This window comes from Neolamprologus brichardi, chromosome 23, assembly GCF_056152115.1.
Source record: "Neolamprologus brichardi isolate AB-2024 chromosome 23, ASM5615211v1, whole genome shotgun sequence".
Classification (NCBI taxonomy): Eukaryota; Metazoa; Chordata; class Actinopteri; order Cichliformes; family Cichlidae; genus Neolamprologus; species Neolamprologus brichardi.
The window spans coordinates 43,053,750-43,078,712 of record NC_142125.1 but is presented as its reverse complement, the minus strand read 5'-3'; positions in this window follow the sequence as shown (position 1 = coordinate 43,078,712).

Here is a 24,963-nt window from a genome sequence, read left to right as displayed (position 1 = left end):
CGGATCTCCTCCTGATGATCCCCAATAGACATGTGAACCGGCTGGGTCTGGAACTGGATCGGGTAGGGTTGGAGGGGTCGCCCATCGACTGAGGTCACCGGGAGAAATCGATCGACAGGAGTTAACGGAATGCGTAGTCGGGAGGCTAGTGTTTGGTCGATGAAGTTCTCAGCGGCTCCGGTGTCCAGGAGGGCTTCAGAGGAGAACTGGCGGTGTTTCAGGTGGAATGTTACTGGTAACAGAAAACGAGAGGGGCCAGAGGAGTGTGAAGGGCCAGGTGGGGCTCCCCTGCAGCATACCTGGCGTCGTCGTTTCCCGGACGCAGCGGGCACTGGGGACGGCGGTGTCGAGCTGATCCACAGTAGGCGCAGAGGCCCTCTCGCCAGCGTCTCTCTCTCTCTCCCTTAGGGAGTCCACCCAGCTGCATGGGCTCCTCGCTGGATGCGCTGCGTGAGCTAGCAGCAGCTCCTTCAGAGGGGGGAGGAGACTGCGAAGACGTGGCCCTCTGAGGCTGGAAGGGGTTGAAGGCCCGGGGGGTGTGGCGAGGCCGCGACATCACTCGTTGGTCGATCTTCAGAGCGAGGTCCACGGCCTCATCCAAAGTTTTGGGGGCCTCACGGCCGGTCATCTCGTCTCGGATGTAACCAGCCAGTCCCTCCAGAAAAATGGAGCGTAGAGAGGCGTCACCCCACTTCAGCTTAGCGGCCAGGGTACGGAATTGGGAAGCAAAGTGACAGACAGGTCGACTGCCTTGGCGTAAATGAAGCAGCTGTGACTCCACTTCCACTTCACTGCTAGGGGGGACAAATGTCTTTTTTAATTCCTCCACGAACAGGGCATAATCATTGCAAGCTGCAGATTTGTTGTTGTAGAGGGCCGCGGCCCATTCCTGAGCCTGACCAGACAAGAGAGAAGTCAGCATTGCCACTTTTGCACGGGCGGTGGCATATTTAGTGGGCTGACATTCAAACAGCATGTCTAAAGTGGCAAGCAACCCATCAGGCCGGCCATCGACTCCATTCCACTTATCTGGTAGTCCGATCCGGGGCTCCGCGCTCACCGGTGCTGGCTGGCGTTGCAGCTTGGTGACGGAAGTGGACAGCTGGAGGAGATTCTCGGTGAGGGACTCCATCTTCGTGCTCATCCGATCTACCACACCGCGAAGATATATCACTTCGGCTTTCAGCCGTTCGAATTCCGCTGGGTCTATTCGGGGCTCAGACATCCTGTCACGAACGGGCGGACTATGCACGGTAATTCGGCGTGCCTGTGTGGCGTGCTGGTTAGACCCAAACGCGGGGAAGGCTAGCGATGGGTAGGAACAGACACGCAGTTAATCTAGTAACGGTCAGTGCACGAAGCGTGGCTTCGGACTGGCGTTACAGAAAAAGAATCGAGAGGAAAAACACTCACGGTTGCTGAATCAGAAGGACACTGACGTCGGCAAAGAGTTGGAGCTTCTGACATGAGGAGAACGATGTCTGAGCGGCGAACAGGTGGGTGGCGTCTCCCTTTTAAACCCGGCCCCGTGATCAGCTGGCGATCAGCTGATCACCGGCTGACAGCAGTCTTTGGTTAGGACCGTCATGACTCAACATGCTAGCAAAAGGCAATTAATGCTACACCCCTGCTTTTGCAAATGTATTTTCAATTATTATTTTTATTCTTCTGTTAGACCAAGAATGAGAAATGGAGACTTCAACATCAGCGTCTTCAGCGTAAGTGTAATATCATGGCTATAGCTTCTTTGAGCGTGTTTAAATGTTTACCTTAAAGCTTAATCTATAATAAACTGACACTATAGCTTCGTTAATTACAAAAATAGTGAATATTACATTTATCAAAAATACATTTCAAAAAATCATTAAAATTGTTTTTAATTTCACAATCAATAGGACCCAAGATCTGCATCACTGGCGAGAGCTACATCTGCTGCGGGGAAGCACGAGCGAGGGAGTCCATGGGAACCAGCCTCGGTCTGGATGCACAGGTGCAGCGGTTTGGCTGGGATGGGACGGTTTGGAAAAACCTTTCTTTTTCAGTCACTTGGAGGAAGATGCCAGATGTCCTGTTGATCCACTGCGGTAGAAATGACCTCGGCAACGTCAAAAGCATCAGGCATGTGGCAGCAATCGAGCAGGACTTGCACGATCTCCACCGGCAGTTACCACAGATGGAAAGATTTTTCCATCAGTGAGTGATGCCAGTGGAGATGTGCTGATCCAAAAAAGGTGGACAAGGCTCAGCACTTTGTGAACAGTGTGATGGAATTCATTTCACCCCTTTGGGAAATGTCATATTTAAAAAAATATTGCCTTGTGTCTGAAAGACCACATTCAGTAGGGTGATGCTGGCTTTGGACTGTCCACTGACCTTTGGGCAGCAAAATATAAATCAGGAATTTTATTCTTTATACTGTTTTGGGTTTTGTTTTTTGTTTTGCCAGAGCAGCCATCACAGTTTTCAGTGATATTAAATTTCCCTTCCTTCTTTCTCTCCCCGTCATCCTCTTCCAATCTTCTGTTACCCTTGAATGTTATTGTAATAAATCTTTTTGAATTCAACTTTGACATGCATGATTGTGATTTAATATTGCATTTTCATTCTGCAAATTTTTCATACTCTGTTGAAAACACCAGTACTTTTGATTGAAAATTCAATGTACACCTTTCACATTTGAAAACAGAAGAAGTCTACAATTAACACATTTTGTCACAAAACGGCCCGAGTAGCAAAGATCAAACCCACGTGCAGAGAACCCAAAGTGGAGGCTGAGGAACGGCTTTAACAAAGTTTTATTAACTAGCACAAGGATGATGTTTACAATGGCACTTGACTTAACGCCTGACACATGGGGTGTGAGGGTCTCGGCCAGGAGAGAGGGATAAAGCAAGGGGACTGGTCCAAGAAAGCAACGGCAGCTGCTGGTGATTAGGTACGCATGTGCAGGTGGGAGATGGAAGCGTTGGAGGAGACGCGCTGCGGTCCGGGTGGGTTTGGTGGTGTGTGTCAGCTGTCCTGAGCGGTGAAGGTCCCGTGGTGGTGTAAGGGCAGGAGGGCAGGCAGGTGGGCCAAGGAGATGATTCTGAAAGCAGGCGGGTTAACCACATTTCCAAGATGAGTGGTTCAGTGTGATGGAATTCCCAGGAGTAAATAGGTAGTTGGCAAACTGGCGAGGAAGCAGTGTCAGCGAGCAGCTTGAATCTCCAACCTGATTGCCTCAATCAGCTTCATGTCATTTGTAACTTTTTGGTCCTCAACGTATTACACTTCCATGCAAGTTTCATGTTTCACTTAAGATACATAATGTGGCGTTTTAGCCTTTGTATTGTTATTTTATTGATTACTAAAGAATGACTTAAGATTATATTATTCAGCATTTCAAATAGCTGGCACGTCCATCATGTTATTAACGGGCACTGAGGTCTCAATCTGACGACATCTCCTAAAATCACACACAGAGGAGAGAATCATTAAAATCAGTTTATTAAGAAGTTCATGCCTCAAACCATAATTTCTCATTTTCTCTGCTTTCTTGTTAATTGTATGATATTTAGCACATTTTGTTATCACAGTTCTATATGTTGTAGTGTGGTATTGATAAAAATAGATCAGCGCTGCAAAAGACAGACTAAACTTGTCTTTTATCTTGAGACACTTTAAATTTAGTTTCATCTAAGATTAAAAAGTAGCCTGCCAATAAATTTAGACTGTAAAGCTTACTGAAAACTGTGACATAATCCACTGAAAACTCTTGACAGCAAAACATACTCATATAAAACAACATACAAAAAGTTATATTTGACTTACTACTTACAGAAAAGTGCAATAAAACTATCCATATCAGTCATTTAAAAAAAAAAGAAAATTTCTTCTGCAGATGATTCAGTCCTGTTTATGCAGCCTGTAAACCAGCAGCTGAGGAATAACTGATAACGACTACTAGGGTTGAACAATTAGTCTTTTTTTGTAATTGAAATCAAAATTTAGTTATATTCTTTGACCAAAGATTTTTACTTTGTAATATATATTTCAAATCTAATCTGAAATACAGTATATGTTAGAAAAATCTGAAATGATTCCAATAAATCATTCAGCCCCAAAAGGCATCAGGTACCGCACACTCTGCATAAAAATTGATCACTTCGGTCATCTGTCTGCGATCCAACTTTCCCGTTTTTGCCATTTCAGTGACTAAACCTGACTTTGCAGTGCCACGTGGAGGCCACTTTCACAAGTACATGAATGTGGTTCACTTCAACAGTCAAGCATATGTCTTTGGAGTTGAGGGAAGCATCCTGCCATGCGATCGCATTTGTCCCTAACCATCGGGAACCCTCACGTTAGCTTTTATCGAGTGGAAAAAGTTAGCATTCATCCTCCTGCTTCACTGTGTTTATGCTATGCTAACGTAGCTGTGGTGCTAGCAATCACGTAGCACATCGTACTTATGATTTTAAGTACTAAAATCATAGAAGTACTAACTCCCATTCACACACACTGATGGATGAATTGGACAGCAACTTGGGGTTAATATAATGCCCAAGGATACTTGCCAAGCAGACTGGAAAATTCACTTACTGCAGGTATACATTTTCTTCCAATCCTGAGCAAATCACACCCGGGCAATATTTAATACAACCTTCACTTAACTAGTTGCTACATCAAAAGTCAATTATATGATTGGTGATCAAAGAGGTACCTTCCCTGTTAAACTATAAAAGCTGGAACTACATATGAAAATGTTTCCCCATGATAGCAGTCCATTTCCTTTCAAAATGATATCATATCAAGCTTTCGTTTTTTATAACATGCGCATGTGATTCATTCCTAAAATCATCATCCTAAAATTAATCCAAGATCCCAAACTGTGAAAGGTCAATTATGATTTCATGTATATCACTGACAAAAACTCCTAAACAGGTGTTTAGGTGCCAAATTAAGAAAGTTGATATAACACAATCCCCACTGCAACCATCACTGAGACTAATCAGCTGATCTACACACAGCATCAGTGATCATGGAGATGATTGGGTACGGTGAACAGCCACAAGCAGCACTGCCCTCCATGAAGAAGGAGACTAGAGGCTAAGATCAAGGTAGCACAGAGGGAAGTTAGCCAAGTATTGGAGTTGTAGAAAGGTGCGATGAAGAACGAGGTGCCTAAGAAGTTTAGCAAGCGGTCCATAGCTGAGGTCTTGGAAACTGCCAAGCAACGACTCACAGACTCGACACTGCAGACATCGAGGACAGCTGCGATTCCCACTTGCCTGAGGGAATCCTACAGGCAAGAAGGAACACGAGAAGTAGATCTCAGTCCGGAAGAGCGGAGTCCTGGGAACAGCAACGATACTGCGCCGGACCCTCGAGCTGCCAGGCCTCTGGTCCTGAGCTGGAAGTGCGTGTGTCTGTGAGAGACTTATAAGTATATATTTACAATATGTTTTCCCAAGTAGTGTCCAACAACCATCATTTTGTTTTATTTCTATCAAAATAGAAATAACTTTTGATATTTGCTCAGCCCATGAAAATAGCATTTTCTTAATTTTTGTGACTAAAATGTGTTTAAAAGTTTTCTACACATTTAATTTTGTATTTTTTCCCAAATCTGACTACAGAGCATAAAGAAACTGTCAGGCGTTGTCTTTGGAAATGCACATTCTTAAATATTGTACTTTACAGGTGGGCTTTTCATATTTTAATGAAGCAACACTTACCTATATTACAGATCCTGAAAACTGGTAAAAGCATTATTTTAATAGTCTTTCATGTTCAAACACATTGTAGATAAAAAGGTCGTCTGCAGATGGATTTCTAACTTCCTCACAATCAGGATCTATTAGTGAGGAGCTTCTATCTGAACCCTCATTCAGAGCATTTAGTACATCTGCTTAGCTTTCTATGGCTTTGTCTAGAGCCACATGAACAGGGGACAAAATAATTGTTGTGTATTATTGTATCTATCAGATGCTCCTCGGTCCTCAGCCAGCAGGCTTGCTGTCATGTATCCTGTCATTCATTGCTCAGCCAGTCACCTTACATCCTGCATTCACTAAAGTAAAAACAACAATAAAAAGAATAGATGTCAGTATAAAAATGACACTTGGCTAACAGTGGAAACTGAAAAACCTCTTTTTACCATATAAAGAGAGGATGCTGACCTGACTTATGTCTGCTGTGTTTGATGGAGAATAACTCTTGTATGAGATGAGTGATGGAGTCAGCGCTGCAGCAAACACAGTGGCCCTGTGTCAGTTGGCTCTTTTTGCCGTCAGTCCAGCAGCATCTGATCCCAATTACAGGTTCACTCTACTTGGTCTGTTCCACCTTCCCCACTGCAGAGAGAAGCCTTCTGCCTGCCAAGCCCGACACTGATGCCATCACTCGGCACAAACAAACCCTGTTTTCCTTTTTCAGCTCAGCGTGTCACATGTCAGGTCTGGCTTTCAGTGTCAGCAGAGTGACAAGAGAGAAAAGAAGGGCCAGCTGATGTGGAGTTTTCCATCCAGGGTGAGACAGCGAGTGCTCTGAGAGGGACCGATCCTTCCAGACACAGAATTCCACGGATAATGTGTGTTTGTTTCCACTTATCCCAGTCAGAGCTGCAGTTGGATCCTGTGCCTGCTCTCATGGATAATCTTGGTCACCAATCTTTGGTGGGGGTAAACAAATTACGCTTTTGTGTCATTAATTTTAGTTTATGTGTGAAACTCTGTTCAGAGTATCAGAGTTTTTAACTTTGGACAATAACTTCTCACATTCCCAAAGCATAGATTTGAGGTTATCCATCATAACTACTTACTAGTTCATTTCATCTCATGTTAATTAAAATATCAAAGGAGAATAATAATAATAATAATAATAATAATAATAATAATAATAATAATAATAATAATATAATAATAATAATAATAATAATATAAATAATAATAATAATAATAATATAATAATAAAATAATATAATAATAATAATAATAATAATAATAATAATAATAATAATAATAATAATAATATAATAATAATAATAATAATAATAATAATAATAATAAATGATATGGTTAATTCCATTCAAATCCAGGATGAATCAGTGTTCAGTCAAGAGATCCGTGAATTCACTGTGAATGTTATCTGTTATTACACATACATTATGTCAGTCACATGTATTTTTTGCATATTTTATGTAAAACTTGTTGTCACAACAATGTGCTTGATGTAACGCCTAATGAGAATTTTGTTTGGACAGAGCTTAGAAAAGCATGTCCAGATTTCCACTATGAAGCTGTGTTGAGACATGGAGAAAGGCATTTAAAACCTTCCCACTGAGTGTTTTAAAGACCACAGTGTTCTCAAAAACTGTAAAACTAAAGAAGTCTGGAAACCCAGGCTTCAATGTTGCAGCTGGTCAAACTAAGGGGAATTGGTCCCTGGTGAGGGTGTTGAGCAGCGCCTCCATAAATGTTAAAACAAGTAGAATATATCCTCTGCATGGATGAGAGAATTAACCAGAAAGGACAACCACCTCAGCAGCACTCTGCTAATGAGAGCAATGTGTCCTCAGTGGAGAAGGCAGAGCCTGAAGCAACAGGGACTCACTCATCGCCGTGGCAGAAGAAGAAAACATGAACAGCCAGCCTGAGTTGAAGAAAGAGTTTCTCATAAAGGGAAAGATGGAGAAAGAGAGTGAAAGAGGGAAAAATAAAGAACATCAGTGATCTGAAAGGTTTTGGAAACAAGCACAGAGTCAAAAGGAGAGAAAGTCCAGCAGCGTCTAAACACACAGAGAACTTTAGGAATCGAGGAGCAGGCAGCTACTTGCTGATGAACTATTAAGATGCAGAACTTGACGTGTGCAAAAGCAGAATTGTTATGATGCGTCGGGTGATATTACAAAGGTTGTTAAGGTTTAATGGTCATTTTGAAAGAAATAATATCTTGTTTTCTACTCGTGTGTCACCACCGTCACCTTGTCAACTCCACAATATGGAGTTTTTGTTTATTTTTCTCTTTTGGAGAACCATATATTTATATATGTATATCCTCTCTCATGATCTTCCAATAAAAATATGTAATTTTCTCAATAAATGTGTCATTTGCATTCTGCTAAATATGATTGTTTCTTATAGAGATTAAATACAAGCTTCTGAAAATATGTACGACTGTAACTCTAATAATAAAAAGCCAAACAATCTTACTTTTAAACCTGGTATAATTAGTTTGAAAATGTGCATAAACAGTAGAACAGAGAAACTGCTAATAGTCAAAAGAGCTGAAACAACTTAATTTAAAATATATAAATTTGCATTTCTTTGTGTCTGACGGTGTTGACTAAAACCTGCACTTCTCCAGCAAAAACATAAATCCTTAAAAAATGTTACACCTGGGAGACCAAAACATGGTGAGACAGCCACAACTTTGTGTAACAATTATATGTAAATGTGTTTTTGAAAAATCAAAAAATATATTTTATAAAATTAAAACCTGTTTTGTCCCTAATCTCAGGAATCACTGCTCCACGTTTGCAAAGCACCAAGTTTGGAGATTTGCAGTGAGATGCTGTTGGGCCAAAGCCCTGGTTTATTTTTTAATGTTGTCTGGGGTTTGGAGACATAACCTATAGAGTAGACCAGGCTGCTGGTTCCCATCTTCAAAAAGTGAAATGTTTGTCAGGCTGCTCTGACATCCTCTCTACATGAGCTTCAGGGGGCTGGAAAGGAGCTTCAGGGTACTGTTGAACTTTGGATGCAGAAAAAGCTCAAACATCTTTTGGGAGTTTGGTTTGATTCTCGATTTCTTCACATTGAAAGGAGCCAGCTGAGGAGGTCGGGGACTGGTCAGAGATCTGTGTCCCTCTGGAGATTTTCCGGGTCCATCATACTGGGATTAGCAGTAAAAATCATGGATGGACAAATTACATTTATGAATGACTTTGTAAATAAGAGATTTTACTTTTTCACTGGTCAAAAATGCGAATTTGATTAATTTAGAAGTAAACACTATGAAGTGTGCATGTGAAGGGGTTTGAGTGATATCTGAAGTATAAACAGCAAAGTTGTTGCTTTGAAGTTGCTCGGCTGGCGTTTCTTTGTGAGGTTTGGTAATTCTCTCTGTGCCTGTGCGGGTGTTTCTCCCCGTGCTGTGCTGAACTCCCACAGGTCAAAGATATGTGGTTTGATGCTTTTGAAGCACACTGAGCTTACATGTGATCAAATGTGCATCATAAGTATAATTTCCAGCAAATAAAATCATTTACTGTGTGGAAAAAGTGACAAGAAGAAAAATCATCTGCTCTATGAGCAGTGAAATGAATGAAATATCAAAAAAGAAAAAGTATGTTAAGGTGCAGTCCATTACAGCAGCATGGAAATGTTCATTTTATCATTCAGTGCAGTGTGTGTGCAGCTTTTGTTACATGCTGAGAAAGAGACACGCACTGATCGTACAACCTGGCGTCCCACGTGGAACCTGAGGCTTTTTGCGAGGCCAGCTGAGGGCACCAGCACCAACTCTCTGAATGAATCCTCCCGAGATTGAACCAAAACATGTGAGAGCTGCAGCACATCCCACATTATTGATGTGCAGAAGGCCCTGCAGGCCTTCAATTCACATTGTGCTGTGATTTCTTACTGTCAGTTTTTCTTTGTCTGCTATTTGCATGATACACTGGGGATGAGAGCCCTGCAGCTGGAAACATGAGTGTTGCACTCGTCTTCTGCTGCAAGAATATCACACTCTTACTCTGTGCAAATATGTGTTACTGTCTAACAAAAAAAGAGGGGATAACACGGCAAACAGAAGTCTGCAGACTGATGGAACTGGAATAATTAAGAGGCCGTTCAAGTAGTTCTTCAATCATCACTCACTGGGACATATTCATGTTCAATGAGAAGCGAGAAAAAAACTTCCTCTGCTGGAGTTTTTTGACATGGCCCCAAATTAAAGCCCAGCAACGATCACTAAAACATCAATAATAGTTTAAAGAGCACATTCCCCTTGCTAATTAGCATGCCGGTGTCACCTCTTCTCCAACTCAATACTGTGACGGTGTGCATACAGATCATTTGTGGGTGTGAAGCTCTGCTAATGGAAACATTAGGCACCGTCATTAAAACTCTGGATCTGTTCATAAGGCTCGTCCATATATAATCGTGTATCATCATAACCTGATTAAAACCGTGACTGCAGTAATTAATGTGTCATTATGCACAGTTCAACCATACGCTGCTGTCTTTGACCTCTTTGACCAGTTAGATGAAGTTAGTGTAAAGTTAACTGAATTAGGCTAATTGTTAAATATGGATCTGTCGACTAGCCTGAAGCTCTGAGACGTTTGTTCATTGCAGACTGTGAAGATGCTGCAACATGGAGTGCCTCGTGTGGAGCCTGGATGGGTAATTTAGAGTATCTTCAAAAGTAATTAATATTTAATCCATGTTCTGCTTTCCTCTGCCATTTGCTGAGACCTTTTCATTCAGTTTGAAACTGCATCACCAAGAGCTAGCTGATTAGGGAGAGACTATTATCCCCAGCACATAATGTGATATCATTTTATTATGATAAACATATTTGCAAATGTTCAAATGTTTTGGTTAATAAGATCTAAAGTTTAAGAAAAATCTCAAAATGTTTTTGTCTTCTCACGTGCACATGAACGGGCTCCCTGCTGTGCACAGGCCCATCTGCACTGCTTAGAGTAATGCCCACTGGATAACCAGACGAGAAGCCATGTTTGAGAAATAATAATTTGTTTTGCAAGTTCGGTTTTAACAGCAGACATAACTGCAACACTGATTACGTGTCTATTGGAACATAGTGCAAAGTGATCAAAACATGCCTGTTTGGAATATTGTGACTTTCAGCATGAGTGAGTGATTGAGTCATTCATGGCAGAAGAGACAAGAATGTCAACAACATGTGTTGTTTGACTGCCACAATGTAGCTATAGTTTGAAATACTGATCTTTAAATAGCTACTTTTGACTGTTTCCTCGTCACGAGGGGTCACAGCAGCTGCTTGATTTGGCAGTTTTACACTGGATTCGCTGCCTGACACAAACCCAAAGCGGATTTGTGTCTCCAGCTGTTGAACCAATAACTTTTCACAAATGGAATAACCCCTCCACCATAGAGGCAGCAAACATCAGTTTTGCATATATAACATAATGTAGGTTGATATTGTGTGTTATTCTAGCATTTAATGTTACTAAGGTTAGTTGTGGAGTTCCATAGGGTCCCATGCTTGGTCCCATTGTTTACACTGTACATGCTTCACCAAGGCAGAAGGAGGCATAGCATCAGTTACCTCTAGACTATAGTTATTCGAGGTCCTGAATAATCTTGAATAAACAGGCCCCATCTTATCTTAAAGACCCCATAGTACCATATCACTGCAACAGAGCACTTTGCTCTCAAACTGCTGGTTTACTTGTGGTTTATTTAAAAGCAGAATGGGAAGCAGAGCCGTCAGCTTCCAGGTCCCTCTCAGTAAAACTAGCTCCCAGATTGGATTCAGGAGACAGACACCCTTCTGTATTTTTAAAATGAGGCTTAAAACTTTTCTTTTTGATGAATAGTATGTAGGACTGGATCAGGTGACCCTGAATCTTCCCTGAGCTAGGCCGCTGGGGGAGTATTTCTTCTTCCCTCGCCTTTTTTCACTCTCTCTATATTTAGAAACCACTCTAAATGTAATCATTAATTATTTTTAATTTCATTAATTATTTTTAATTTCATCCACAGTGTGCCTTTTATCCTGTTTTCCTCCCTTCAACCCCAACCAGTCACAGCATATGGCCCTACATATAGTAGCAGAGCATATAGTTAGGGCTGGATCAGGTGACCCTTTACGAATTTCCTTAACTAAATCCTTCGTTTGCATTTTAGACTTCATCCCTACAAGACTGCTCGAAGAAGTTGACCCTTAAATAATGCTTCAGTTTCAAATATGATTAATCTATCTTGATTAGCAGGCTCCATGGCTGGCTTTTAAGGTGGCAGCAATTAAACCATTACTGAAAAAGCCCTTATTTGATGCAGCTGAGTTAGTTTATTAGAGATTGATTTCTAACCTGCTGTTATTAAAAAACAAATTCTTGAAAGAGTAGAAATAAAATGGTTAACTTATAATTTGCAGGGGAATGGTTTATTTGAAGAGTTTCAGTCGGGATTCAAATGTAGCAGAGAAACAGCAGTGAAGTGTCTCGATCGCTCAATCATCCAGGTAAGGAAATCCCAAAAAGTTCTTCTGGACGTAACGTTTTCTCCCACGTTATGTCCAGATTATAGAATCAACTTTCTGGGAGCTCGAGTTAAGAACGGGTTGAAAGTGGATTCAGCGTTCTTTGCTCTACAATATAAAATGCCTTGAGAAATCTGTGCCATCAGAAACTGGATTTGAATAAGTTGAATTTGAATTGCTTGGATTGAATCTGAATTGTAACTTGAATAAATGCTTTTAAAAACTGAATATGCCATCCATCCATCCATCCATCTTCATCCGCTTTATCCGGGGCCGGGTCGCGGGGGCAGCAGCCTAAGCAAAGAGGCCCAGACCTCCCTCTCCCCAGCCACCTCCTCCAGCTCATCCGGGGGAACACCAAGGCGTTCCCAGGCCAGCCGAGAGATATAATCTCTCCAGCGTGTCCTGGGTCTGCCCCGGGGCCTCCTCCCGGTGGGACATGCCTGGAACACCTCACCCAGGAGGCGCCCAGGAGGCATCCTTACCAGATGCCCAAACCACCTCAGCTGGCTCCTTTCGATGTGGAGCAGCAGCGGCTCTACTCTGAGCCCCTCCCGGATGGCCGAACTTCTCACCCTATCTCTAAGGGAGATGCCAGCCACCCTTCGGAGGAAGCTCATTTCCGCCGCTTGTATCCGCGATCTCGTCCTTTCAGTCACTACCCACAGCTCGTGGCCATAGGTGAGGGTAGGGACGTAGATCGACCGGTAAATTGAGAGCTTCGCTTTTACACTCAGCTCCCTCTTCACCACGACGGACCAGTGCAGCGTCTGCATTACTGCAGCTGCAGCCCCAATCCGTCTGTCGATCTCCGGCTCCCTTCTCCCATCACTCGCGAACAAGACCCCGAGATACTTGAACTCCTCCACTTGGGGCAGGACCTCATCCCCGACCCGGAGTGGGCACTCCACCCTTTTCCGGCTGAGAACCATGGCCTCAGATTTGGAGGTGCTGATCCTCATTCCCGCTGCTTCACACTCGGCTGCGAACCGCTCCAGTGCGAGCTGGAGGCCCTCACCCGATGAAGCCAACAGAACCACATCATCCGCAAAGATCAGAGATGAGATCCTGAGGCCACCAAAGCGAAAGCCCTCCGCCACTTGGCTGCGCCTAGAAATCCTGTCCATAAAAATTATGAACAGAACCGGTGACAAAGGGCAGCCCTGGCGGAGCCCATCACCCACCGGGAACGAGTCCGACTTATTGCCGGCAATGCGAACCAAGCTCTTGCAACGGTTGTATAGGGATCGAATGGCCCGTAGCAATGGGCCAGACACCCCATACTCCCGCAACACCTCCCACAGGACACCCCGAGGGACACGGTCGAATGCCTTCTCCAAGTCCACAAAACACATGTAGACTGGTTGGGCAAACTCCCATGCACCCTCAAGTATCCTCGAGAGGATGAAGAGCTGGTCCAGTGTTCCGCGACCAGGACGAAAACCGCATTGTTCCTCCTGCATCAGAGGTTCGACTAGCGGACGAACTCTCCTTTCCAGCACCCTGGCATAGACTTTCCCGGGGAGGCTGAGGAGTGTGATCCCCCTGTAGTTGGAACACACCCTCCGGTCCCCTTTCTTAAAGATGGGGACCACCACCCCGGTCTGCCAATCCACGGGTACTGCCCCTGATCTCCACGCAACATTGCAGAGGCGTGTCAGCCAGGACAGCCCTACAACGTCCAGAGCCTTCAGGAACTCGGGGCGGACCTCATCAACACCAGGGGCTCTGCCACCAAGGAGTTGTTTAACTGCCTCAGTGACCTCGCCCCCAGAAATTGGCGGGTCATTCCCCTCATCCCCAGACTCTGCTTCCTCCTTGGAAGACGCGTCAGTGGGATTGAGGAGGTCCTCGAAGTATTCCTTCCACCGCCTGACAATTTTCTCAGTCGACGTCAGCAGCGCTCCGCCAGCACTATACACAGTGCAGGTAGAGCACCGCTTTCCCCTCCTGAGACGCCTGACGGTTTGCCAGAACCTCTTCGAGGCAGTCCGAAAGTCTTTTTCCATGGCCTCTCCAAACTCCTCCCACACCCGAGTTTTTGCTTCAGCCACTGCCCGAGCCGCATTCCGCTTGGCCTGTCGATACCTGTCGGCTGCCTCCGGAGTCCCACAGGCTAACCAAGCCCGATAGGACTCCTTCTTCAGCCTGGTGGCTCCCTTCACCTCTGGTGTCCACCATTTGGTTCGGGGATTACCACCACGGCAGGCAACAACCACCTTGCGGCCGCAGCTCAATGCAGCAGCTTCGGCAATGGAGGCGCTGAACATGGTCCATTCGGACTCGATGTCCCCCGCCTCCCTCGGAATGCTGTTGAAGCTCTGCCGGAGGTGTGCGTTGAAGATCTCGCGGACTGGGGCCTCTGCTAGTCGTTCCCAGCACACCCTCACTACGCGTTTAGGTGCACCAGGTCTGTCCAGCGTCCTCCCCCGCCACCTGATCCAACTCACCCCCCGGTGGTGATCAGTTGACAGCTCAGCCCCTCTCTTTACCCGAGTGTCCAGAACATATGGTCGCAGGTCTGGTGATACGATTACAAAATTGATCATCGACCTACGGCCTAGAGCGTCCTGGTGCCACGTGCACTTATGGACACTCTTATGTTCGAACAAGGTGTTCGTTATGGCCAAACTGTGATTAGCACAGAAGTCCAATAACAAAGCACCGCTCGGGTTCAGATCAGGGAGGCCGTTCCTCCCAATCACGCCCCTCCAGGTCTCGCTGTCGTTACCCACGTGAGCATTGAAGTCTCCCAGCAGGACAACAGAGTCTCCAGGTGGAGCACCTTCCAGCACCCCCACCAGGGACTCTAAGAAGGCTGGGTACTCCGAACTGCCACTCGGCGCATAAGCGCAGATGACAGTCAGGACCCGTTCCCCGACCCTAAGGCGCAGGGAACAAACCCTCTCGTCCACCGGGAAAAACCCCAACGTACCGGCAGCAAGCCGAGGGGATATTAGAATACCCACCCCAGCCCGCCGCCTCTCACCAGGGGCAACTCCAGACTGAGACAGAGTCCAGCCCCTCTCCAGGAGACTGGTTCCAGAGCCCAAGCCGTGCGTAGAGGTGAGCCCGACTATATCTAGCCGGTACCTCTCAACCTCACGCACTAACTCAGGCTCCTTCCCCACCAGAGAGGTGACATTCCATGTCCCTATTTCCAGTCTTGGCAGCCGGGGGTCAGTCCGCCAGGGCCTCCGCTCCTGGCCGCCACCCGGCACACAATGCACCCGACCCCTATGGCGCCTCCTGCGGGTGGTGGGCCTGCGGGAGGATGGGCCCATGTCTCCTCTTCGGGCTGTGCCCGGCCAGGCCCCATGGACTAAGGCCCGGCCACCAGACGCTCGCCCTCGGGCACCCTCCCCGGGCCTGGCTCCAGGGCGGGGCCCCGGTAACCCTATCCCGGGCAGGGTAAACTGTTCCCTCGGTGTTTTTTTCATAGGGGTCTTCTGAATCGCTCTTTGTCTGGTCCCTCACCCAGGACCAATTTGCCATGGGAGACCCTACCAGGGGGCAAAAGCCCCCAGACAACATAGCCCCTGGGATCCCTGGGACACACAAACCCCTCCACCACGATAAGGTTGCGATTCACGGAGGAAACTGAATATGAATTAGCCTAATTTGAAATTCAATTTATTGGTTTGAAAATGAATTCATTTGCTTTTAAACTGTATTTTATCCTTTAAAGTTTTAGTTCTCGAATAATTTCCGATGCACTTCTCACCGTTCAGTTTCAGTTCCAAAATTCAGTTTTTTGGGACTTACATCCGGTTCCGGTTCAAGAGTAATCGAGCGCAGATTAATATAACTGCGTTTTACTAGCGGACCCAAAGTGTTACTGACGGGAATCTACAGCATCATGAGCTGAATTCAGACTTCAGAAGTCATTCGTCATGTCGAATGACCAGCAGATAAACTCTCAGGTTGGTAATCCAGCCAACCATCCAAACATCCAACCATCCAACCTGACCAGTGGATGGTTGGATGGATGGATGTTTCAGTATTTGCTTTGCTTTCTTTGTATCATGGTCTTGGCTAGTTTCAGCTGTGTCTTGGGGCACCTTCTCATAATCCCCTTATATGTAGGGTAACTGCATGAAATATGTAATTATAAAGGAATTTAACAGCCCATTTCTTTTGTAGTTTTTTTATGTTTGCCATTTGTCCTTCTGTGGTCTTTCCCTTTACTGTGTCATAGACATCTCCGTACAACTTAATTAAATGTTAGAAACGTGCAGGTTAAACTGAAAACTAAAGCATTGACATTTCTTTAATTCCACACTTCGACAGATCACAATAGCATATGCACATGAAAAAATCTGTTTCACCATAAAGTGCACAATCAATACAAAGGTTATTCATTTTTGATCAATTAGAAATGTACTATTATAGAGTTACCACTCTTCACAATCATATCTCTTAATCACACTGTTCCGGTATAAAAATGACATTCAGTCTCCCACCCAGCACCAAGGTGCTTTTTTTTAATTGCTTAATTACTGATTTATATTTCTCTAATTATTTTTACCTTATTTTATTTTATTATTTTTCTATTTAATTAAACATGCCTTTTCAAGCTTAATCCCAGCAAAGGATAAAAATATGGAGTAGAGAACAGGGTGCTAGTAGACCAGCCAGTTCTCTGTGTTTGATCTGCATGCTGCTGAGCAATGAGCGCAGGTCCAACTAAAGGATTGTGGGACCTCATGCCACTGTCATGGAGTTTGTTTCTCACAGTTCTAACTGGTGTCACAAACTGGGCTGCACGACTATGACAAAAACCTGCAGATGCATCGAAATGTTGTCCAAAGAATGATTTAATTTTAAGTAAACAAAACAAAAACAAGAAACCTTACACAAACCATGGCATGTGTAGTCAGTAAAATCAGTGGTATGGAGGAATAGGATGAATGGTGCATGCAATGTTGTTTAATGCTAAACCAAACTAACACAAACCAAAGGCTACTAAAATCCAGCAGGGTATCTCAGGGGAAGCATCACCTAGCATCTAAGCTAAGGCTTTTATACAGCACTGGCCCCAGGTATTGCAAGTGCCACTAATTGGGAACGGGAACTTCCAATTAGTGAGACGGGGGTCTGCATGCAGATAAGACACACAAACAGGCAAAAAGGAGTCGTCAATAGGATCTCTGTCCCCTGATACCAATTAAACTTCTCGGAAAAGAAACTGACTGGCCTATCACCCTGTTCATCTGTTCACATCAGCCCAGCTCCTACACCCACAGAACTTGCAGCTACCATCAAAGGCTTCTTGGCAATCTGCTGACAACGCAGTTGAGCAATTTCCTGGAAAGCCAAACGGCATCACTTTATAAGAATATATCCCGGATGGAAAAATAAACATTGCCACTTCCTGTGCTCTTCAACAAGGCTTGGTTTCCTGGTGACACTCCCAGTGGGTATTAATGGCTGACCAGTTCCCTTTTCCCAGCCACCAACACTCCTTTTTCAACCAACTGCAACTTAATCTCAGAATTGATGTTGTCTTTACGACACTTATTACCAAGAACATTCAAATCAAGTTCATACTCATCTACAGCTCTCAAAAGCTGGTCTCTTTAGTGCAATTATCCAGGAAACTGTCATATGGCGCAGCAACATATTCCTCTGTTCCTTCCATGACTCTACAAGGAGTAGGCAGAGAAACAGAGTCAACAAAAACAATGTTGCCCCAGGTCAGTTAATGCACTTAAAGACAAATATCCCTCTCTAAAGTGAACGCCTTATCTCACACTAGTGACTCAGGAGGGGAAAGCGGTGCTCTACCTGCACTGTGTGTAGTGTGGGTGGAGCACTGCTGGAAGGAATGCTTCGAGGACCTCCTTAATCCCACTGGTACGTCTTCTGTGGAGGAAGCAGAGTCTGGGGATGATGGGGATGACCCGCCAGTCTCCGGGGGCGAGGTGACTGAGGCAGTTAAACAACTCTTTGGTGGCAGAGCCCCTGGTGTGGATGAGGTCCGCCCCGAGTTTCTGAAGGCTCTGGATGTTGTAGGGGTGTCTTGGTTGACACAGCTCTACAATGTTTTGTGGAGATCCGGGGCGGTACCTCTGGACTGGCAGACCAGGGTGGTGGTCCCCATCTTTAAGAAAGGGGACCGGAGGGTGTGTTCCAACTATAGGTGGATCACACTCCTCAGTCTGCCTGGGAAAGTCTATGCCAGGGTGCTGGAGAGGACAGTCCGTCCGTTAGTCGAACCTCGGATACAGGAGGAACAATGTGGTTTTTGTCCAGGTTGTGGAACACTGGACCAGCTCTTTATCCTCTCAAGGATACTTGAGGGTGCATGGGAGTTTGCCCAACCAGTCTACATGTGTTTTGTGGACTTGGAGAAGGCATTCGACCGTGTCCCTCGGGGTGTCCTGTGGGAGGTGTTGCGGGAGTATGGGGTGTCTGGCCCATTGCTACGGGCCATTCGATCCCTATACAACCGTTGCAAGAGCTTGGTTCGCATTGCCGGCAATAAGTCGGACTCGTTCCCGGTGGGTGATGGGCTCCGCCAGGGCTGCCCTTTGTCACCGGTTCTGTTCATAATTTTTATGGACAGGATTTCTAGGCGCAGCCAAGTGGCGGAGGGCTTTCGCTTTGGTGGCCTCAGGATCTCATCTCTGATCTTTGCGGATGATGTGGTTCTGTTGGCTTCATCGGGTGAGGGCCTCCAGCTCGCACTGGAGCGGTTCGCAGCCGAGTGTGAAGCAGCGGGAATGAGGATCAGCACCTCCAAATCTGAGGCCATGGTTCTCAGCCGGAAAAGGGTGGAGTGCCCACTCCGGGTCGGGGATGAGGTCCTGCCCCAAGTGGAGGAGTTCAAGTATCTCGGGGTTTTGTTCACAAGTTATGGGAGAAGGAAGCGGGAGATCGACGGATGGATTGGTGCAGCTGCAGTGATGTGGACACTGCACCGGTCCGTCGTGGTGAAAAGAGAGCTGAGTGTAAAAGTGAAGCTCTTAATTTATCGATCAATCTACGTCCCTACCCTCACCTATGGCCACGAGCTGTGGGTAGAGACCGAGAGAACGAGATCGCGGATACAAACGGCAGAAATGAGCTTCCTCCGAAGGGTGGCTGGCCTCTCCCTTAGAGATAGGGTGAGAAGTTCAGCGGGGGCTCAGAGTAGAGCCGCTGCTGCTCCACACTGAAAGGAGCCAGCTGAGGTGGTTTGGGCAGCTGACAAGGATGCCTCCTGGGCGCCTCCTGGGTGAGGTGTTCCAGGTATGTCCCACCGGGAGGAGGCCCCGGGGCAGACCCAGGACACGCTGGAGAGATTATATCTCTTGGCTGGCCTGGGAAAGCCTTGGTGTTCCCCTGGATAAGCTGGAGGAGGTGGCTGGGGAGAGAGAGGTCTGAGCTTCTCTGCTTAGGCTGCTGGCCCCGCGACCCGGCCCCCGGATAAGCAGAAGAAGATGGTTGAATGGATAGATAAATAAAACAAAACAAAAACAAAGAAACCTTACACAAACCATGGCATGTGTAGTCAGTACAATCAGTGGTGTAGAGAAGTGGATGGTCATCACACTGGTGGCCCACTGGAGGTGATTTTGTGGGACTGACAGTGTTTTGTTTAATCCCTCATGCCCAGAGAAGCAGATCCCAGTTCTGTGACTGGGTTGATGCCCTTTCCAGTCCTCTCCCACTCTCCTATATCATGGTATCTCTACTACACTCTCCCATTATGGTGGCACTAGACTACTTGAATGGACGTCTCATACTACCAGTAGTGACAACACAGTAACAAAAAGCAAAACTAGAAAAAAATCAGTCAGGACTGATATGGAGAGGGCAATGCTGCAAACATTTTTCATCTACCTTTTTCTCAGGAACTGTCATGAATCGCTGTGTGGCAGGCAGGAATTGGACCCAAATGCAGGCTCTTAGACACAAGGGATGAACTCAAAACCACAGCTTTATTTGCTGGCCGGGAAAAGCATACAAAGGCAAACTAAACTAAACTGGAAAATGACAAACTAAACTCACAGGGAGACACAGGGAGATCCACACAGCATGAGGGACAACACGACGAGACAGACAAAGCAGGACGCATTCACATAAGACACGGACCTTCAAAGTAAAACAGGAAGTATGACACAGAGACGCGAACTTGACACGATGGAGACAGCAACTAAGAAACACAGAGACGTAAACCATAAGGCAGAGGTCTCTAAGAACCGAAAGACACAGAGGGAAACTCAAACATGCAGACAGACTTACACAGAACAGAGGGGACACAGAGAAACATGAAGGGATCGAAACTAGAAACCATAGAATAACTCACACAAGTGCATTAATACACAAATCACAAAGAACTTAACACGCTGGGTCAGGAGACCCAGGACCTGACAGGTACGTAGGTTTCATAGGCATGTTTCCTGTAACCAGTGTTGGTCAATTTACTTGAAAAAAGTAATCAGTAACTATTTACTGATTACTTCCCCCAAAAAGTAATCCAGTTACTTTACTGATTACTTATTTGCAAAAGTAATTAATTACTTAGTTACTTTTTAAAAACACGATTTACAACCTGAATAGGTGATAAAGCGATAGATCTTTCAGCCCAATTCTACTTTTTCTGCATAATCATCATACAAAATGTAATCAAATGGAAAAGTCTCTTTTTAAAACTTGTTTTATTAGTTTTAATCTTTTAACTTTATGCATCAAGCAAAAATTTAATTATCTGCAACATTCTCTGACTGGAAGAAATTAGTTTAACATTTAAACCTATTTTCTGCACATTCCTGCACATAAAATAAAATATTTTGTGTGTTTACACTCAGTCTTTAAAATAGATGCAAGTAAAACACAGCAGAAAATAAATAAAGTCAAAGACTAGCGGTCCTGTTGCTCTATTTTCACCTGTAAAGCAGGAGTGGGGTAGGCGGAGGTTTACCCTGGTGTTACAGCTGTTGTCACGAACGTCGCACTCGCTTACGTCACTGTCATGAGACGTTCTCGCAAAAAAATCACGGTTTTATTCACGTAGTAACGCAGCGTTCCTACAGGAAAGTAACGGTAATCTAATTACCGTTTTTGCAATAGTAATCCCTTACCTTACTCGTTACTTGAAAAAAGTAATCAGATTACAGGACCGCGTTACTGTAATCTGATTACTGATTACAAAAAATGGTAATCTAATTACCATTTTTGCAAGAGTAATCCCTTACTTTACTCGTTACTTGAAAAAAGTAATCAGATTACAGTAACGCGTTACTGCCCATCTCTGCCTGTAACCAGCCTTTAGTGTTTTTTACTGTATGTTTATAGCCTCTCAATGACCTGAATGTAGGAAACGCAGCATTTTTTAATGCAAGGGTAAAACTGAATTCTTGTCTCATACTGAAAAAGATTCACTTAGGAACAAACCTTTACTTAGCTTAACCTCAGCTGATGGTTTGAAGCTCCTCTGGTCTACATCACCTGCTAAAATGATTTAATTTCACAGAAATTTCACCCTCACCACAATTAATCTACATAAATATCTGTACACAGCTCCTACCTTCCACCCAGAGAGCCTGAAGTCTAATCATGAATTTAAGATCAACAGCTCAACATTGCTCTTGGCCTCCCTCAGTGATAGCAATCTGAAATGCTCCTCTGCTGTCTGTTTTATCTGTGTTAATATGGCTCATTACTCCCCGAGACTTGCTTTTAGCCGCTGGTGAGGAAAGATGTAGGACACCTTCAGATCCTCCCCATGTCCTATCAGCCTGCACCGCTCATCTCCATGTCCTCATTGGGAGAGAATATCAGCAGATGTGTGTATTTTAAGAACTGTGTTTATCCAGAGAGCTGCTGTGCTCGCTGCTGTTTTTCAGCTATTTCCTGCTCTCACACACTCTGTGCATCGACACCTGGGAGCTGCCTTTAAGTATATCACTCAGGAGCAATAGGATGGAAGCTGCTGAGAGAAGCAGGAGTGTTATTCATCACCTTTTCCTCCCACACAGTCCTTCAGCCACTGCTGTGAAATACAACATGCCAAGATGCTTGTAAATGCTCATCTGGCTGTCCTGAAGAAGAAACAATGCACTGGCAAAAAAGAGGCCAAGAAGCCCAGCATTTCTTCTTATTGCTAAAATATTTACATTACTGATTTGTACTTTAATAATATTTTTGCTTCCAAATACTAGAAATCATAGAAAGAAATACTAAAGCAGAAAACAAGGATTAACAACAGGCTACAATGAGCTGCCTTATTTCTAATGTTGCATGTCATCAGATGATTTTGGGTTACAGATTTGTGGTTGTAACTGAGCTGAACAGGATACAGCTGCCCCGCCCCTGCAGTGTCCACAGTGGTCAGGGAGTCATGTGATCAATCAGGGCGAGCTTTACTACACTGGAGTTGGACATGTACACTTCACCATCAGCAAGAAGTATCGCTCTTGTCATCCTTTAGAGGCACGCGCTGTTCTTTGGTTTGTATTTTTGTGGTTTCCTACTATGGGTGGCATCGTGGTGTGGTGGTCAGCATCATCACCTCACAGCGAAGAGGTCGCTGGGGTTATCTCCGGATACTCAGTTTCCTCAGTCCAAAAACAGGCAAGGGGTTAGGTTAATTGGTGAGAGTGAACAACTGTCTCTTTGCATCAGCCCTGTCGCAGACTGGCAACTTTTACAGGGTAAACTCTGCTGCTCACAGCAAAATAATGAGCCCCAAAACAACACAAAGCTTTCCAACAAATATAGGAAGATGTGAGAAAATCCAGGAGCGCTGGATACGCAGAGTTCCTACAGTCACCAGAGCTCAGGTGACTGTAGGAACTCTTATTGTGACACTGAAACAAAAGCCAAGCATTATTACTGGAATAACATTGTTTATAATATGGCTTATTAATTAATATGGCCACTAATTATTAATATATGGCCACTAGCCTGTACATACTTATAGTTATAGAATATTCATAACATACTTCATACCGTGTACATTATAACATACCATAATAGACCCATTTCTGTAATATACTTACTATATTATTGCTAATATATATTGTAATATATCTATATCATGGCTAAAGCACTTCTGGATGGATGCAAACTGCATTTTGTTGCCCTGTACATGTGCATGTGCAATGACAATAAAGTTGAATTCTATTCTATTCTATTCTATTCTAATTTTCTGCATTTTTTCCACAATTTCCATTCACTGTCCTAGCCGCTCGCCTAGCTTGGGAGTCTCTGCAACTAGAGCTCCGATCACCACTGGGACCACTGTTACCTTCACCCTCCACATCTTCTCCAGCTCTTCTCTGAGCCCTTGGTACTTCTCCGGCTTCTCGTGTTCCTTCTTCCTAGGAAGACAGATGGACGGATGGACGGACGGACGGACGGCTGGACGGACGGACGGACGGACGGACGGACGGACGGACAGACAGACAGACAGACAGACAGACAGACAGACAGACAGACAGACAGATAGATAGATAGATAGATAGATAGATAGATAGATAGATAGATAGATAGATGGATGGATGAATAGACAGACAGACAGACAGACAGACAGACAGACAGACAGATAGACAGATAGATAGATAGATAGATAGATAGATAGATAGATAGATAGATAGATAGATAGATAGATAGATGGATGGATGGATGAATAGACAGACGGACGGACGGACGGACGGACAGACAGACAGACAGACAGACAGATAGACAGATAGGTAGATAGATAGATAGATAGATAGATAGATAGATAGATAGATGATAGATAGATAGATAGATAGATAGATAGATAGATAGATAGATAGATAGATAGATAGATAGATAGATAGATATGCCCTCACTCTGTAATAAAATTCCATGGGGAGATTGAAAATGGAGCACAGAATCACTGCTGAAGGTGTAAAAGCTTGTTTCACACCATGGTGCACAACAAATAGGCACTCTGGCAGTGGTGAGTTGTGCATCTGAACTGATTGCTAACCAGAACGCTCGACACTTCAGTGAGAAAAGGGCTGGAAGTCACACTTAATCACGGTTTGCAGAGCTTCCCACCTTTACGCTTTACAGTAAATTATGGTTCATAACTTATAATGGAGACCCCGGGGATTATAATCGCCTAAAAGAGAAAGAGAAACACAAGCAGTTGCTCTACACTGATAGGAATTGTTATTACTTTTGCTGAGTCATGAATAATGGATTGAGTTGCTGTATAATCTCCGGGTGATAACTACCCAAATCAGCAAGGAGGAGAAGGCTTGAAACTGAAGGTGCTGAAGGAAACAAGAAGGAAGGGTGACAGGCATTATGCAGCATCAGCCTCGCCTCTAATCAACCCCAGGCTTCCCCATAGCAGCTGTGGCATAACCGCCTTTTTACATTAGATTTTATTGTTTGCAAATTCATCCACCTTGACCAAGTGTACTCTGCCAGCACACAGAGGTCTGACTAGAGATGTGGAGGATCGCTATAGCAACACGACTATAGGATGTTTTATGTCCGCAGCAAATTCAGGCTGCTATCCACTCCATGGATGGATATCGGTAACATCTCTTAGGTAAGTGATTGTATTACAGCAACTGACGGGACTAAAGCACATCTATTTCAGAGCACTATTCCTTGGATTGTGTTAGAGAGCTGAATAACAAGCAGATTCAGGAGGGCACAGAGAGCAGCTGCAGAGCAACTGCTCCCCCACATGACAGTAGATGGTACTGCACGTCTCTGACTCCGTGCTGCCTACGAACCACACAGTGTTTTAGACACACC